Source organism: Lithobates pipiens, unplaced genomic scaffold (assembly GCF_037356315.1).
Source record: "Lithobates pipiens isolate NorthernLeopardFrog02 unplaced genomic scaffold, aLitPip1_a1.2 Scaffold_22, whole genome shotgun sequence".
NCBI lineage: Eukaryota > Metazoa > Chordata > Amphibia > Anura > Ranidae > Lithobates > Lithobates pipiens.
The window spans coordinates 30,358,683-30,377,513 of record NW_027507784.1 but is presented as its reverse complement, the minus strand read 5'-3'; the positions used below and the strand labels follow the sequence as shown (position 1 = coordinate 30,377,513).

At 43.3% G+C, this 18,831-nt stretch overlaps 1 protein-coding gene across 3 annotated transcripts in view; it reads right to left on the bottom strand.

The window, feature by feature from the left end:
* LOC143923518 (NACHT, LRR and PYD domains-containing protein 1a allele 5-like) overlaps positions 1-18,831 on the bottom strand; it is a 182,523-nt gene that overhangs the window by 133,327 nt on the left and 30,365 nt on the right. For all 3 annotated transcript variants that reach the window (XM_077447239.1, XM_077447238.1, XM_077447237.1), the window contains exon 2: positions 4,218-4,282. The gene's annotated coding sequence lies outside the window, so the exon portion shown is untranslated. The remainder of the gene's footprint in view (positions 1-4,217; positions 4,283-18,831) is intronic.

Here is an 18,831-nt window from a genome sequence, read left to right as displayed (position 1 = left end):
CTGGGGAGCTTGGGCGGTGCAGCGGAAGAGATGCTAGCAGCGGTAAAGGAGGAGGCAGCTGAGGAGGAGAGGGAGGAGGATGGAGTAGGAGGAGGAGGAGAAGAAGAGTCAGGCCTGCATGCAATCCGTGGCGGTAAAACCAAATCTACGCGAGTGCCACGGGTTACATGCTTGACGGCCGTCAGAAGGTTTTCACCCAGTGGGCAGTAAAAGTGATATACCTTCCCTGCCCGTGTTTGCTAGACCACGTGTCTGTGGTCAGATGTATCTTGGCACCGACACTGTGTGCCAGAGATACATTCACTTGCCGCTGAACATGGCCATATAGCTCTGGGATGCCCTTCTCTGAGAAATACTTCCTTCCTGGGACCTTCCATTGTGGAGTTCCAATGGCCACAAATTTGCGAAAGGCCTCCGAGTCCACCAGTTTATATGGCAGTAGTGTCAGGCTAGGTGCAGATAACAAGTAACAGTTCAGGTGTGCTGATTATACAAAGAGTTCAAAGCACATACCATGAGCTGGTCTAAGCAGAGCAGGTCAGCTGGGACTAGTAGTACACCGCTGCAGACGAAGGTAGATGATTGCTGGACCTTGTAGTTCACTGCTGTAGGTGAGGATAGATGATTGCTGGACCTTGTAGTTCACTGCTGTAGATGAGGATAGATGATTGCTGGACCTTGTGGTTCACTGCTGCAGATGAGGGTACTAGTAGAATCAGGCAAAGCGTAGTCTAGGCAAGCTGGGTCATACACAGGTAGATCAGAATCCAAACGGTACAGAATCAGAAGCAAGTACGGAGGGTCAAACAAGCCGGGTCAAACACGAAAGTCACAGAGCAAATATCAGCTGGATCAAACACGAGTGAACTCTAACACGAGCGCTGACTGAATGCTGATACAGGTGATTTAAACGTGAGCAGGCCAATCACTGTTGTTTCCCAGACACAGGCTGTGTCAGGTGAGTTGTGCTGGGTCCTAAAGGGATTCTAGTACTGACAAGTAGTTGGCGGGCTATGAGTTCTGACAAGCCAGCCGTCAATCGTTGGGCAAGAGGGTTATCCGGCGTCATCATTTTTTTACGCTCGAACATTAGGCCCACGGAAGCCTGCCTTTTTGCAGAAAAATGTGAGGTTGGCGTGATGGAAGGTGGAGTGGAGGACAATTGTGAGGAGAGAGGAGAAGGAGAAGTAGAAGACGAGGCTGGACGGTGAGAGCCTGCAGTGTGGCTTTGTGTGTTACGTTGCTCCCACTCGGCTCGGTGATGGCTGCCCATGTGCCTTCTTAAGGCGGTCGTCCCTAGGTGAGTGTTGGGCTTACCGCGACTAATGCGTTGACTGCAAAGATTGCAGATGGCAACGCTATTGTCAGCAGCGGACACGTTAAAAAAAGCCCACACTGCAGAGCCATGTGCCGGCGTCCTGGGAGCGCCAGATGTGACCGTACATGGTCGATGACTCGCTCCTGATACATTTGCAGTCTGCTTTGTCCCTCCTGTGCAATGTAAGTTGTACTGCTTCTCCTCCCTATCTGCTGGTCCATATCTCCCTCTGAACTCCCCTCCTCTTCCTCTCTTGTGGGCACCCACGTGACATCACTAGACACGTCATCATCAACGTCACCTTCCCCACCGCTATAAGTAGAGATCTCGGAGTAGGCAGCAACACCGGGGACCAACCTCCTCCTTGGGCTGATCTGGGTACTGTCGTCAGACTGCTGAGTAGCGGTTGTTGCTACCTCCTCTTTCTGATCCAATACCAAGAGTGGCTGCGCATCAGAAATGTCCTCTTGATATGGATCGGAAAATAATTCCTGTGACTCAAGCGGAAGGTATGTGGTGGTGGTGGTGGTGGTGGTGTTGTTGGTGGTAGTGTCTTTGGGGGTGCACATAGCAGAGAGTGAAGAAGAGGGTGCAGATCGAGAGGATGAGGAGGGTGCAGGAGAGTAAGGCTGAGTGAGCCACTCAACCAAGTCTGGTGCGTCCTTTAAAGTAATTGAACGCACCTTCTGCAACTTCCCACTTTGGCTTAAGGCTGTTGCTCCTGCCCTACCCCTACCACCCCTGCGGAAGGGCCTGCCTCTTCCTCTGCCTGTCATTTTTTAAATGACCCTGTGACAAAACTCTTAGGCCGCGTACACACGGGCGGACTGTTCGCCCAACTTTGTCCGCTGAACAGTGTTTCAGCGGACAGTTCGCTCGTGTGTGGGCTTCAGCGGACAGTTTCAGCGGACAGTCTGACGAACAAAGTTTTTCGGAATTTCCGTAAAACTGTCCGCTGAAACTTGGTTTGAGCGGACAGTCCGCTCGTGTGTAGGCTTGTTCGTCAAACTAAGTTCCGCGCATACTCAGAAAGGATTTACACGCCGAAGGTTGCATTGCAGTGTATAGGACGTCGTTTTTCTAGTCCCGTCGTACGTGCCGTTCACGTCATCGCGCACGGTTTCAGCGGACTGTTCGTTCATCGTGTGTGGTCAAGTCCGTTCATGCTAATTTTGAGCGGACTGTTTGTCAAACTGTTTGACGAACAAAGTTGGGCGAACAGTCCGCCCGTGTGTACGCGGCCTTAGTCCCTATACCGATGTAGGACTGCTGCAGTATAGGGCAGCGGTCAGCAGTGGTGCACCTCAACCCTATGTATTGTGGACCGATAGCGGTCCTTACAGAACAGCAGACTGTACCTCACTCAACCCTAATGTACTGTAGCACCCTTCACCAAGTTACCAGTCCTTATAAGGACCTTTGTGGACCAAGTAGGTTGTGTGTGACTGATTAGCAGACTGTACGTCAGTCCCTATACCAATGAAGGACTGCTGCAGTATAGGGCAGCGGTCAGCAGTGGTGCACCTCAACCCTATCTATTGTGGACCGATACCAGTCCTTACAGAATGGCAGACTGTACCTCACTCAACCCTATGTACTGTAGCACCCTAGACAGACCAAGTTACCAGTCCAGATAAAGAGCTTTGTGGAACAAGTGAGTTGTGAATGATTAGCAGACTGCAGCAGAAGGGCAGCAGTCAAGTATAATATTCTTTCTATATTTGGAAGAAAGAATATTATACGTGTACAAGCCTATTACCGTACCACTGATACCAGTCCTGAAAAGAACCTTTGTGGAACTAATAGTAACAGCAACTGTTTAAACTGACCCTCACTGCCTGACACACTGCTTCCTTCCTGTCCCTACACAAACTGGCAAAACTGAGGAGACTGGAACAATTACTGGTCACTCGAATAGCACTTTTGTGGACCTGATAGTAACAGCTAATGATGATGATGATGATGACTAATCTGGCTGTCCCTAAAATAGCAGCAGACACAGCGCTCTGTCCCTTTCTCTAAACTGACAAAAGACACTTAGGCTGCTGCAACAATCAGTAGCACAGCAAACCTATATACACCTAACACCTATACCAGTCCTGAAAAGAACTTTTGTGTACCAAATAGCTAGTGGTTTATCTCTCCCTACTCCACACAGCAACCTTTCCCTATAGTGACAGAAGAAAGAATGTAAAATGGCCGCCGGATCGGGTGTATTTATAAGTTAGGGGGAATGTCCAAGTGTCCATGTGCTGTCATGTCTCAATTGGCTGTCCTGTACCCCATGATGGATGTGTCATCAGGTCAAAGTTCCTTTACACAGTAAAAACACAGAAGCCCGCCGGGCGAACGGCTCCAATAGTCTGCCGAACTGGCGGACCGCGAACAGCCGAAATTCGCCGCGAAACGACCGTCGGGCGAACCGTTCGGCCATCACTACTCTTAAGGACTTTTTTTCTATGACTGCCTGAGGGGGGGGGGGGGGGGGTGATGCCGGGGGAACCCCCTATGGATGGGCCACCACTGCTTTAAACTCTGCAAGGAGTACAGGTCACCATGAGCATAGAGGTCCTGTAGGACATTCAGTTTTGTGCAGGGCAGCCAGAGTCCTCAAATTTCTTAATTTTTGCAGTATCCCATGCTCCCTACCCCTATCCAAGATCGTTCTCAACAAATTAAAAAAAAAAAAGTTAATTCTTTGGAGCCAGTGGAAGAGTGATAAAAATGTGGTATGCCTGGCTGTGTGTGCACTCTGAGAGGGAAATAGAACCAAATTCACCAGTTGCTCTTTAGGGGGTGCGCTACAGAGGAATGTGTCCGTTTATTTGGGGTTTTTTTTCATGCAGCCAGTGTATAGCCAGCTAAAGTAACACGGAAAACAGAAGATTGTTTCTCATACCTTTCCACACAGTCTGCACTCCAATTGACGCAGTTCTGAAACCTGTGTTGTTGTCTGTTCAGCTTCTGGAAAAAAGATTATGAAATGTATTCACTATCCAAGTTAGTTTTTAAATAGTTTTAACCTCTGTTTTCTAGAAATTTAAAAAGTGACCAACAGTACTCTCCTGGCTTGAAGGTTATGAGTTTGGTATGGGGACCATGAATCCCTCTGAATATCCTTTGAGGGTTTAGGAGCAAGGTGTAGAACAAAATATTACATGTTTTAGTTATAGGCAGTGGCCCCTGGATTGTTATGTTTTGGATCACCCAACATTGAGATCTCGCTGCCATAATTCCCGAATTTTCTTGTCTGTCTGGGAGTTTTGGGTGTCCTCAGTCACCATTGTAAACTTTAGACTCTGTCAAGCATCCAAATTCAATTCAAACTTTCATTCTGGTGTAGAATTTAAGCATGCCTGTGTAAAACCAGGATATAGATATAATTTGCTAATGACAGTGTCTAAATCGGAGTAGACCTATGGCCTATATTCAAGATATTTTATCCAGTTTTAATTTGGCAATTTATTTATGATTTTATGGTTTATTAAGAAATAAGATACTTTTTATAGTATACTATTTTTTTTATATACGTATGCATGTATGGATACAAGATCTGCTCTTTTTAAATTTTATGTTGGTTTTGTAAATCTGTTGAAGGGTGAGTTTTGCTGCCACTAAACCATGTTGCCTGTTTTTTTATGCTCAAGTTGCAAACTATTAAAATGTTCTTGGACATTTTCACCTTATCTTTGTGCATTCATTTGTGTACGTTTCTGGTGTGCTGGACTGTGCCTGCTTGTTTGCAGGTGCATTGCTTTGCAGGCTCCTGAGGAAGCCTGCAATGATTAGGGGGTGAAATGTGTAGACAGTGTGAGGTCATCATGTCCTAATGTCACAGACTGCAACATTATCTCTGATTAGACAGGCCATGGCAGGGCAGCTTAGTTGGGATGCCAGCGCACCCCAATAGAGGATGCAGTGAAACTTGCTGATGCATATGATCTGGGAGTTTACTGGCCATGCTTATGGAGGGACCCTGACCAAGGAGTAGTGAGCTATCCACATGAAGTTTCTAAGTTAATCAATGTATGACCAGCCCTGTATATAGTGAACAGGGCTGTATACAGTGAACTGGCTGATTAACAAATAATGACAGCGATGATGCCCAGCTATATATTCAGCATGTCTACCTGCTAAACTTCGCTGCCTATACTACTTCCTTTCTAACTGCTTATGTGAACTCTGCACTTAGCTCTGTCCCTATGTACCGGCTGCCACTATTGCAGATTCTCGCCATAGTCTGCATTGCCTATATGTGTATTCAGGAACTGTGAGCCTATGTGTGGGTCATTTACAGTACATTTGCAGTTTTCTACTGAATATGTGCATTCCTCCTAGTATAGTCTTGCATGGACTTTAGAATTGGCAATGCTACTGTCCTAATTAGATGATCATTAAGGACTCATGTCTGGACATTTGGAGCTTACTTTGACCAACTAGTATTTTTAGTTCCCTGGGCCTCTGCTGTCTAGGTGTAGTATTTCCTTCAGATTCCTGTGACAATATTTCTTGATTGTAAGGCTAGCCTGGAATCATATACTGTATGTGGCAACTGCCACTGAATGGGAATCGTTAGGAGATATTACTACAGTTTTTGAATTTCAGGGAACTATTCCCTTTGGAGCTTATTTTCATACTATAAGGATGTTAGTTTGTGTGCATTGTGTTGTCTGGACTGAATGCTTTTAAATTACGTTATCATTTCTTTTAAATTTTGTACATTGTGGTACAAATAGAGCTATTTGATATTTTTGTGTTAAATTAATTGTGCTTTGGTTATTCTACCTGGTCCTTATTTCTGTAACTACTTTTTTTTCCGATGCCCTCCTTAGTCTCTGGATTATTATTTCAATGTTTTTTCTCATTCAAAAGTTTTTATTTTAGAAACCTTGAATATCAACAAATACAGATTAATTATTATTATTAAAATATAATATTGAAGTACTGATGTTGCAAAGAAAAAAATGTTACTCTATTGTTTGCAATCTGTGGAAATTAATTCAATTTATAATAGACTGCAGTTTTGATATTGTTAATAGACATGTGCAGAGTAAAATATTTCGTTTCGGAATTTCGTTTTCGTCCAAAAACTTAATTTATTTAGTTACTCCCGAAATTAGTTTTTATTTATTTCATTTTTCGTTCAAAAATTGCATTTGTCCGAAAATCCACATGAATTACGGTCGAATCTGTCTTTGAAGGCTTATGGTGTCTGTCAAATGTATAAAGAAGATTCGACGGAGCTAGTATATAGCATACTTTAGAACCCTATTAAAGTCTATGGGACTCCAACGTTCAAAATCTAAAGTGCTAATTTTAAAGGCTAATTTGCAAGTTACTATCCTAAAAAGTGTTTGGGAACCCGGGTCCTGCCCCAGGGGACATGTGTCAATGCAAAAAAAAGTTTTAAAAACGGCCGTTTTTTCGGGAGCAGTTATTTTAATAATGATTAAAGTGAAACAATAAAAGTGTAATATTCCTTTAAATTTCGTAGAGGGGGGTTGTCTATAGTATGCCTGTGAAGGGGCGCATGTTTCTGGTGCTTAGAACTGTCCCTGCACAAAGTGTCATTTATGCAGGAAAAAAAGTCCTTTAAAATCACTCGCAGCTATTATGAATTGTCGGCTCCGTAATACAGAGAACACTCATTGAAAGTCATTGATAAAAAAAAAAAAAAAAAAAAAAAAAAAAAGCGTGGGGGCCCCCCAAATTCAATTACCAGGCCCTTCAGGTCTGGTATGGATATTAAGACGAACCCTGCCTCAAATTTAAGAAAAAATTTGACTTGGGGTTCCCCCTAAATATCCATAACCAGACCCTTTATCCGAGCACGCAACCTGGCAGGCCGCAGGAAAAGAGGGGGGGACGAGAGCGGCCCCCCTCCCTCCTGAACCGTACCAGGCCACATGCCCTCAACATTGGGAGGATGCTTTGGGGGTCTGGGACCCCTCAAAGCACCTTGTCCCCATGTTGATGAGGACAAGGGCCTCATCCTCACAACCCTGGCCGTTGGTTGTGAGGGTCTGCGGGCGGGGGGCTTATCAGAATCTGGAAGCCCCCTTTAACAAGGGGACCCCCAGATCCCGCCCTCCCCTGTTTGAAATGGTAAGGGGGTACAAAAGTACCCCTACCATTTCACAAAGAAAGTGTAAAAAATGGTTAAATAAAACAAACACACTTTTGAAAAATTCCTTTATTAAAAATAAAAAAATAAAAAAAAGATTCCAGCGGCGGTAATCCACTCTTGCTATCCAGCGACGGACGGTCATCTCTCCAGCGATGTCTCATCTCATCCAGCGCAGCGAATCCCTCCTTCTTCTGTCTCCGTGGAGGAGACACTGCAAGGATTCCGGCGGCTGACGTTTCTTATATACGGAGGGCGGGGCCTCCCGTCACCTGACCCCGCCCCCCTCTGACGCAAGGGGAAACCCGGGGTTCCCCGTGACGTATGGGTGACCCCGCCCCCCTCTGATGTAACGGAAACCTGCCTGTGTTACATCAGAGGGGTGCGGGGTCACCCATACGTCACAGGGAACCCCGGGTTTCCCCTTGCGTCAGAGGGTGACGGGGTCAGGTGACGGGTGGCCCCGCCCTCCGTATATAAGAAATGTCAGCCGCCGGAATGCCTGCAGTGTCTCCTCCACGGAGACAGAAGAAGGATGGATTCGCTGCGCTGGATGAGATGAGACATCGCTGGAGAGATGACCGTCCGTCGCTGGATAGCAAGAGTGGATTACCGCCGCTGGAATCTTTTTTTTTTTTTTTTTTTTTTTAATAAAGGAATTTTTCAAAAGTGTGTTTGTTTTATTTAACCATTTCTTACACTTTCTTTGTGAAATGGTAGGGGTACTTTTGTACCCCCTTACCATTTCAAACGGGGGGGGCCGGGATCTGGGGGTCCCCTTGTTAAAGGGGGCTTCCAGATTCTGATAAGCCCCCCGCCCGCAGACCTCCACAACCACCGGCCAGGGTTGTGGGGATGAGGCCCTTGTCCTCATCAACATGGGGACAAGGTGCTTTGAGGGGTCACAGACCCCCAAAGCATCCTCCCAATGTTGAGGGCATGTGGCCTGGTACGGTTCAGGAGGGAGGGGGGCCACTCTCTCGTCCCCCCCCTCTTTTCCTGCGGCCTGCCAGGTTGCGTGCTCGGATAAAGGGTCTGGTATGGATTTTTAGGGGGAACCCCACGTCAATTTTTTTTTTAAATTTGACGCGGGGTTCCCCTTAATATCCATACCAGACCTGAAGGGTCTGGTTATGGATATTTAGGGGGAACCCCACGTCAAATTTTTTCTTAAATTTGAGGCAGGGTTCCCCTTAATATCCATAGCAGACCTGAAGGGCCTGGTAATTGAATTTGGGGGACCCCCACGCTTTTTTTTTATTTATTTATTTATTTATTTTTTTATCAATGACTTTCAATGAGTGTTCTCTGTATTACGGAGCCGACAATTCATAATAGCTGCGAGTGATTTTAAAGGACTTTTTTTCCTGCATAAATGACACTTTGTGCAGGGACAGTTCTAAGCACCAGAAACATGAGCCCCTTCACAGGCATACTATAGACAACCCCCCCCCCCCCCCCTACGAAATTTAAAGGAATATTACACTTTTATTGTTTCACTTTAATCATTATTAAAATCACTGCTCCCGAAAAAACGGCCGTTTTTAAAACTTTTTTTTGCATTGATAGATGTCCCCTGGGGCAGGACCCGGGTCCCCAAACACTTTTTAGGACAGTAGCTTACAGAATCTTTTCTCTCTGTCAAATCTTTTTTCTCTGTCGACTATTTTCTCTATATAATCTTGGACTAATAGAGGTAAGGTTAGGCACATTCGACCACAGGTTCTATAGACAGATTGTTATCGTCAGAGTCATGTCGAATCTCCTATTCTATATCGAACTTTTGTAACAATGAAAACGAAAATAAAGCATTTATTTATGTCGGATCTTTCGTTTTTTGGATTTTGTGCTTTCGTTATCGTTTGTCAAAACGAAAATAGCTGAAATTCGGACGAAAATGCATTCGGACGAAAACGAATGCACATGTCTAATTGTTAATAAAGAAGTGATAAGCACTCCGTGTTATATATGTTTATAACAAATACTGTAATGTAAGAAAAGACTGAGTTTGAGAAAGATAGTAATACTTGAAGCAACAAGGAAGAAGAAAATGATAAAAGTAAATAAGGGCAAAAAGGAGGGGAAGGGAAGACTACAGAGCTGCAGAGGTAGATTTTGGTAAATACACTTTGTTGTTATGATCCCTGAAAGAGTATCAATCCCCATGACGAGAGTACTCGATTATCAAAATTGTCTGGCATGTAATATTTGATCCATGGTTTACATATGCTGTCAAATTTTGTCAGATGATTTTTATCTAAAGCATCAATGTTGGCATGTATAAAAGATTGATTCATTCTATTTTTGGTTTCTGCAATATTGACAACTGATTTTTTTCCATGGATTAGCTATTATCTGTTTTGCGGCTATCAGGAACACGAGGAATAGCTTAAATTTTTCTTAGTGAGAGAGACTGATTTTTGAGAAGAGCTGATATTGGGTCTGGTAAAACGGAACAATCAAATAATTTTGAGACAATCAGAAAGACCTTTTTCCAGAATGTGTGCACAATAGGACAGTGCCACCAAATGTGCATGTATGTGCCTTGTTCCGGAAAGCCACGAAAACAGAGGCCTGAATTGTCTATTGTAAATTTAGCTATTCTGGCAGGAACCAAATACCATCTTGTAAGAACTTTATATGATGTCTCAACAGCCAAAATGTTTGTAGAAGAAGATTTAGTGTTAGACCAGATATGAGACCAAATCTTGGGATCAATTGTAAACTCAAGGTCTTTTTCCCACTTATTTACATATGTAGGTAATATTGTATTAGATTTAGTAATCAATTGGGCATAGATTATTGAAATGCAACCTTTAGCATGAGGTTCTTTGAGGCAAATTCTTTCAAATCGAGAAATAGTGTGTAGATTATCACTAGAATTGAGGAAAGGAGTATAAAAAAATGTAATTTGAAGATATCTGAATATTTCAGATTGGGGTAGCCCAAAGGTCTTGCATAGTTCTGGGAAAGGTCGTATCAAGTTTGTTGAAGTTATATCATATAGACAGGTAATGCCAGCCATAGACCAGTCTTTAAAAGTCCTGGGGTATTTCCAAGCTGGATAAAAGATCAGATTTTTGTGAAAAGAAAGAAACGAATTATGTGGAGATTGTAAACCATGTGAGATTTTTTGTCTATCCCACAATGATAAGGAATGTCTATAAATTGGGTTCTATAAAGCCTTGCGATCTTCAGGTCATAACCATATTATATTATTTATAGGAAGAGGGTCACAATCTATAGCTTCGATGAATACCCACATAGGAATCTCTGTAGTCGAATGATATTTCATTATTGTGCTATTTGAGCCGCTTTATAGTATGTTGTAAAATTTGGAAATCCCAGACCATCCATAGATTTAGGATCTAGGTTTTTTTTGTGTAGCTGGGTTTTTATTTTCCCCCAAGTGAATTGTATTACTCTTTTTTGAATCAATCTAAGAAAATAGGCGGGAATATGGATTGGAAGCATTCTAAATAAATATAAAAATTTCAGGAAGTATGGTCATTTTTATAATGTTGATTTTTCCGAACCACGAGATCAGTAGGGATGACCAGTTGGATAATAAATTTGTAACATGTTTCAGTAAAGCCGGGTAATTTGCTGCAAATAAATCTGAAGGATTCGAAGTGAGTTGAATACCCAAATATGGAAGACTGATCTGCCCATTTAAATGGTAATGAATTTTGCAAAGTTTGTTTTTCAATTTCGTTGAGTGAGATATTTAGTGCCAGAGATTTTTGGACATTAACTTTAAGGCCTGAGAAAAGTGAAAATTCATGTAGTACAACCATAAGGTTTAGGGCAGAAACTTGTGGGGAGGACAAAAATAGGAGAATGTCGTCCGCAAATAAGCCTATTTTATGATGACATCCACCTAGATCTATACCCGTGATTGTAGGTTCCATCCTTATTCTTTGTGCTAGAGGTTCAATGAGTAGTACAAATAATAAAGGAGAGAGTGGGCATCCCTCTCTGTATATTAAACTCATCCGATTTGTACCCTGCATATTTAATGTAAGCTTTGGGGTCATGATACAATGCAGAAATCCATTGCAAAATATGTGGGCCAAAGCCCCACTTATTGAGGGTGAAGTGCATGTACGACCATGATACCGTGTCAAATGCTTTCTTACTATCTAGAGAAAGAAAACGGGTTGGAATACAACGTATTTTAGCAGCATGTGACAAGTGTTGCACGTCTGATATTTTTGCCAGCTTGTCGAATAAGGATGAAACCTACTTGGTCGCAGTGTATAAGGTTACCTATAATCTTGTTTAATCTATTGGCTAGAATTTTGGCCAAAATTTTTACATCCAAATTTAACCACCTCAGTACAGTGCAGTTACACCCCCTTCCTGACCAGACCAATTTTCAGCTTTCAGCGCTCTCACAGTTTGAATGACAATTACTCAGTCATCCAACACTGTATCCATATGAAACTTGCGTCCTTTTTTCCACACAAATAGAGCTTTCTTTTAGTGGTATTTAATCACTAGTGGGTTTTTTATTTTTTGTGCTATAAATAAAATAAAACGTAAATTTTGTGAAAAAAATGCCTTTTTCTTAGTTTCTGTCATAAATTATTGCTAATTAGTAATTTTTCTTCATAAATTTTGGCCAAAATTTATACTGCTACATATCTTTGGTAAAACTAACCCACATTAGTATATATTATTTGGTCTTTGTGAAAGTTATAGAGTCTACAAACTATGGTGCCAATCACTGAAAATTGATCACTTCTGATCAGGCCTTCAGTACATCAGGTGTATCTCATTTCTTGAGACAAGTCAGGAAAGTACAAATACCCCCCAAATGACCCCTTTTTACAAAGTAGACATCCCAAGGTATTAAGTAAGTAGCATGGTGAGTTTTTTTAAGCTGTCATTTTTTCCCACAATTCTTTGCAAAATGAAGATTTTTTTTTTTTTTTTTTTTTTTTTTTACTGAATTGTCATATTATCAGGTTATTTCTCACACACAGCATATGCATACAACAAATTACACCCCAAAATACATTCTGCTACTCTTCCCGAGTACGGCGATACCACATGTGTGAGACTTTTACACAGCCTGGCCACATACAGAGCACCAACATTGATGTAGTACCTTCAGACGTTCTATGAGCAAAAATGACGCATCTCATTTCTCAACCACCTATTACACTTTTGAAGTCCCTGGAGTACCAGCACAATGGAATTTCACATAAAATGACCCCATTTTGGAAAGCAGATACCCCAACATATAATCTGTGAGGCATAATGAGTCTTTTGAATGGTTATTTATTTTCCAGAAGTTTTTGGAATATGTGGAAAAAAATTAAAACGCATTTTTTTTTTACACAAAATTGTCAATTTATAACATATTTCTAACACATAGCATGTATATAGCAAAAATTACACCCCAAAATACATTCTGCTACTCCTCCCGAGTATGGCAATACCACATGTGTGTGACTTTTACACAGCCTGGCCACATAGAGAGGCCGAACATTGAAGTAGTACGTGCAGGCGTTCTAGGAGCATAAATGACACATCTTATTTCATTCCTACCCATCACACTTTTGAAGGTCCTGGACCACCAGGACAGTGCAATTACCCACAAAATGACCCCATTTTGGAAAGCAAACACCCCAACGTATATTCTATGAGACATGGGCTGCAAATAGGTACTCGAGTACTCTGATGGGCTGGAGATAGGTACTCGGGTACTCTGATGGCCTGGTGACAGGTACTCGGGTACTCTGATGGCCTGGTGACAGGTACTCGGGTACTCTGATGGCCTGGTGACAGGTACTCGGGTACTCTGATGGCCTGGTGACAGGTACTCGGGTACTCTGATGGCCTGGTGACAGGTACTCGGGTACTCTGATGGCCTGGTGACAGGTACTCGGGTACTCTGATGGCCTGGTGACAGGTACTCGGGTACCCTGATGGCCTGGTGACAGGTACTCGGGTACCCTGATGGCCTGGTGACAGGTACTCGGGTACCCTGATGGCCTGGTGACAGGTACTCGGGTACTCTGATGGCCTGGTGACAGGTACTCGGGTACTCTGATGGCCTGGTGACAGGTACTCGGGTACTCTGATGGCCTGGTGACAGGTACTCGGGTACTCTGATGGCCTGGTGACAGGTACTCGGGTACTCTGATGGCCTGGTGACAGGTACTCGGGTACTCTGATGGCCTGGTGACAGGTACTCGGGTACTCTGATGGCCTGGTGACAGGTACTCGGGTACTCTGATGGCCTGGTGACCGTTACTCGGGTACTCTGATGGCCTGGTGACAGGTACTCGGGTACTCTGATGGCCTGGTGACAGGTACTCGGGTACTCTGATGGCCTGGTGACAGGTACTCGGGTACTCTGATGGCCTGGTGACAGGTACTCGGGTACTCTGATGGCCTGGTGACAGGTACTCGGGTACTCTGATGGCCTGGTGACAAGTACTCTGAAGGGCGGTGACAGGTACTCATATGGACTGTGACAGGTACTCGGGTACTCAGATGGACTGTAACAGGTACTCTGGTACACAGATGGACTGGAACAGGTACTCGGGTACCCTGATGGACTGTGACAGGTACTCGGGTACCCTAATGGGCCGTGACGGGTACTCGGGTACTCTGATGGGCCGGGACGGGTACTCGGGTACTCTGATGGGCCGGGACGGGTACTCGGGTACTCTGATGGGACGGGTACTCGGGTACTCTGATGGGCCGGGACGGGTACTCGGGTACTCTGATGGGCCGGGACGGGTACTCGGGTACTCTGATGGGACGGGTACTCGGGTACTCTGATGGGACGGGTACTCGGGTACTCTGATGGGACGGGTACTCGGGTACTCTGATGGGCCGGGTACTCGGGTACTCTGATGGGCTGGGACGGGTACTCGGGTACTCTGATGGGCCGGGACGGGTACTCGGGTACTCTGATGGGCCGGGACAGGTACTCGGGTACTCTGATGGGCCGGGACAGGTACTCGGGTACTTTGATGTGCCGGGACAGGTACTCGGGTACTTTGATGGGCCGGGACGGGTACTCAAATACTCTGATGGGCTGTGACAGGTACTCTGATGGACTGTGATTGACAGGTACTATGAGGGGTGGTGACAGGTCCTCTTTATTGGGGGGGGGCAATCAGTATGTTTGGTGTACACTGTATGCGGTAACGAGATGTTACCGCAATCTCCTCCACAGACGATCGGTGTGTGAGGAGGAGAACCCGGTAACATCCCGTTACCGCGGTTTGTTTACATTTGAGTGATCGGCTGTGAAAGGATCACAGCCGATCACGTGGGTAAACAGCCGGCCAATGGCGCTCGCGATCGCGCGCATGCGCCGTGCACGTTCGGGGTGTTACCATCTGTGATCACGTGGTAAACAGCCATAACAAATGGCTGTTCACCCCCTTCGGTGGCGAGCGGTGTCTCCGTGACACGCCGCCACCAAAGAAACAGGGATGCGCGGCCTCCCGCCACAATAGCTGCGCCGCCTTGCCGTCATTTGACGGCCTGCAACTAGTTAATAAAGAAATAAGGCGATAATTTGACCAAATTGATTCATCCTTATGTGGTTTGGGGAGCATGCAAATAATTGGTTTTGGTCGGGTGTAGAATTATGTTTTAAATAATCCTTTAAGTGGTTGTAAAGGTTTGTTTTTTATTTTCTAAATAGGTTCCTTTAAGCTAGTGCATTGTTGGTTCACTTACCTTTTCCTTCGATTTCCCTTCTAAATGTTTTTTTCTTTGTTTTCTTTGTCTGAATTTCTCACTTCCTGTTCCTCCTCAGTAAGCTGTTCAGTAAGCTGTTATGGCTGACTAAACACAGCTTGAATGACAGTGTGAAGTTTACTGAGGAGAAACAGGAAGTGAGAAATTCAGACAAAGAAAAAAAACATTTAGAAGGGAAATCGAAGAAAAGGTAAGTGAACCAACAATGCATTAGCTTAAAGGAACCTATTTAGAAAATAAAAAACAAACCTTTACAACCCCTTTAAGTGCGAGTTCAATATTATTTTTATGTACTGGATTTTTGAGTAGAAAATCGCTTAAGACCCCTTTCACACCACACTGCCCATTTAGCGGCGTTTTACCGCCGGATTTGCGCCGCATTTCGGACACAAGCGGGGCGCTTTTACCCCCGCTAGCGGCCACGAAAGGGTTAAAACCGCTGGCAATACGCCGCAATAGCAGCGTTTTGCCGGCGGTATTACAGCGCTGCCCCATTGATTTCAACACACCACTCCTTCACCGCTCCAAAGAAGCTGCTGGCAGGACTTTTCCCCGAGGTCCTGCCAGCGCACCGCTGTAGTGTGAAAGCCCTTTCAATGTGACCAAATACAGTAGATTGCATAGATTTCATAAAGCAAATAAATAAAATTCAAAATGGAGCAAAATACAATAGTTATTACTGTAAATAATTATTAAAATTCATACGATTGAGTGAACCAAACAATGAATCGTGAAAAAGTCCATGAAGTGCTAAAAAATACGTTAGCAAAAATATATTAAAGGTGACTATGTGAGTAGTCTAAAAAATAAATTCATAAGAATAGATGAAGCAAACAATGAATCGTGAAGAAGTCCATAAAGTGTTGAAAATTATATTAAAGGTGACTGTGTGAGTTGTCTGAAGATATCCACCACCATATGGAAAAAGGCTTACCAGATAAATTGGACCCAAATAGGCTTATGCCTAATGAGTCTCAAAGGCATAGTGGTGTAGTCACACCTGGGGATATTACAGCTCTGAACTCCAATGCACATCAAACACAAGTAGGACTCTTCATTAAATTAGCTCTGTAGAAATCCATCAAGGATATAGTGGCTGGTATACACTGTGGTTCTTCCCAAAGTTACATGTATCGGCAGGGAAAAAGATAGAGCCACATAATGTAATACCGTTGATAAAAGATATTTATTTGAATCTTAAAAGTGGGTACTCACATGTAAAAAGACATAAAAAGGCATGTATTTAAATCTGGCAATGCAGTGGCATTATCAAACCTCTTCCCGACGCGTTTTTCCTTAATAAGGCATCGTCTCAGGGGTGCTGGCTCACTGCGGTCACTGCATATTTATAGATATGGGGGTACTTTACATTGAGGCCAGTTCCCTGACCGTGCGCATTCTCAAACAAAACGACTTCCGGTGTCGAAAAAGAATGTGCCCATGGCTTGTGTTTCAAGCCTCATTTTGGTATATAGATCCAGCTTCAATGTAAATGGTACTCAATTTGTTTTGTATGAGTGATTAATATCACACAAGGTGAATAGAAGCCGCACTCCGCCGGGCAGCCAACGTATCTAACGAAAAGGCCAAAAAAGCTTAAAAATACACCTGACATATTCTAAAAATGAAATGAACTAGAGGCTGTATCGAGCTGCCACCAAATGGCGTCTAAACTGGAAATGTCATCACAAACATGTCAGCAATAGGAAAACTGTCCGGTGAACCCGCACTGCTGCCCAAGCCTCGATCTGAAGACGAACATGTCAACAGTAAGGAGCCCGAGCAATGCAGCGCAACATTATCCAGACCTCGATACGGCAACAAATCCAGAAAATTCAGATAACAGGGGACACCGCCATAAATATTATAGTGGAGTCACAAACAGGCTGTATGTAAAAATTAAATTAAGTAGTGAATTGCAAGTCTAAAAGATGGAAGGCTAATATTGACTAAGTAATTCATACCATATGACATAAAATCGAAAAAATCTGAAAAAATCTATTTAACCTACTGACACAATTTTAACAACAGGGAACTGCCCCCCGTGCATGTCCCCACTACAATAAAACATATATTATAAAATGGTAACAGAATAATGAGTAACAAAATAATTATTACACAACAATAAACTTAAAAAGCAAAAGACACATACAAAATTTCAATATTGGATTCATAAGGATAAACAAGAATATATGAGAGCTAGTCACATCAATATCTAAAGCACCTTCATTTCAACCTTTCATTCATTCTTCCAATATATGTCTTCCCAACTGGGTGGATGGACATACCTTAGAACTTAGGTTTTATTTAGAAAGGCGTTGATGTCCCATTCAATATTTAAACCCCATAAAAGCTGATAAAACTGAAGTTCAAAAATCCAAAATGTTTCAAGTTGTGAAACACCCCTTGTCATGGCTCCACCCCCCCATGGTGGAATATAACTATCGATCACCAAGAAACTGGTACCTTCAGGATTACGATCATGGCAGTAGTGTCTTGGGACTGTGTGTTTAACATCTCCACTTTTAATTTTGGTGAGATGTTCTCCTACTCTAATTGAAATGGTACGAGTAGTGTGTCCAATGTATTGTTTCCCACAGGGACATGTGGTTAGATAAACAACATATCTGGAGGCACATGTTTGGAATCCCTTTATCTGATATGTACGATTAGTAACTGTGGAGCAAAACTGTAAACACTTAGACTTAGACTTAGACACTTAGACTTTCCTTTTGAATTATGACGGCATATACTACATCTTTTACAAGGGTAGTATCCCTTCAAATTATGAAAGAGAGCAGGACGAACCGGAGGGTTGATTATATTTGGAGCTATTTTACTTTGGAGTGAAGGAAGGCCCCTAAACGAAATTTTAGCCCGTTCAGGTATCAAAGGACATAAAACTTTATCAGTCCTCAATACATTCCAATGTCTAATTCAAAATAGCTTGGATGTCTATGTTGGACTGAATAAGAAGTCAAAACAGCCCATTGATAAGAATTATCACACTCTCTCGAAGGGCGTTCAAAAAGGGAATGCCTATCTGTCTCCAAGACCTCGTGATATTATGACTGCACAGATGTTGGGTCATACCCTTTGTCTATAAATTTATTCTTCAAAACTAAGGCTTATTTTTTTTAAACTTCATCGTCTGTGCAGTTCCTGCGAAGTCTCAAGAACTGACTCTTAGGGACGGCTGTAAGTCACAATTGATGGTGGTAACTATCAATGGGGATGAAGCCATTCCTGTCCGTTGGCTTAAAGAATGTTTGCAATTCCCATCTACAAGAATTGATCTCCAAATCTAGAAAATGTACACTGGTAGAGCTCCACTCGTATGTCAGGGAAATCCTTCGATCATTAGAGTTCAAGGTGGAAAATAAATCTCTCAGAGATTTAGCGTTACCCTTCCATAGGAGGAGAATGTCATCTATATACCTCGCCCATAGGACCAGGGAGGGCTCCCCCTCCTGATAGACGACATCCTCCTCCCACTTGGCCATAAACAGATTGGCGAGGCTGGGAGCAAATGTTGCCCCCATAGCAACACCTTTCTGTTGAATGTAAAACTTCTGATCAAACCAGAAGTAATTATGGCTAATAGCGAATTGTAGCAACTCCATAATATACTTTGACTTCATATAATAGAAACGTCTTT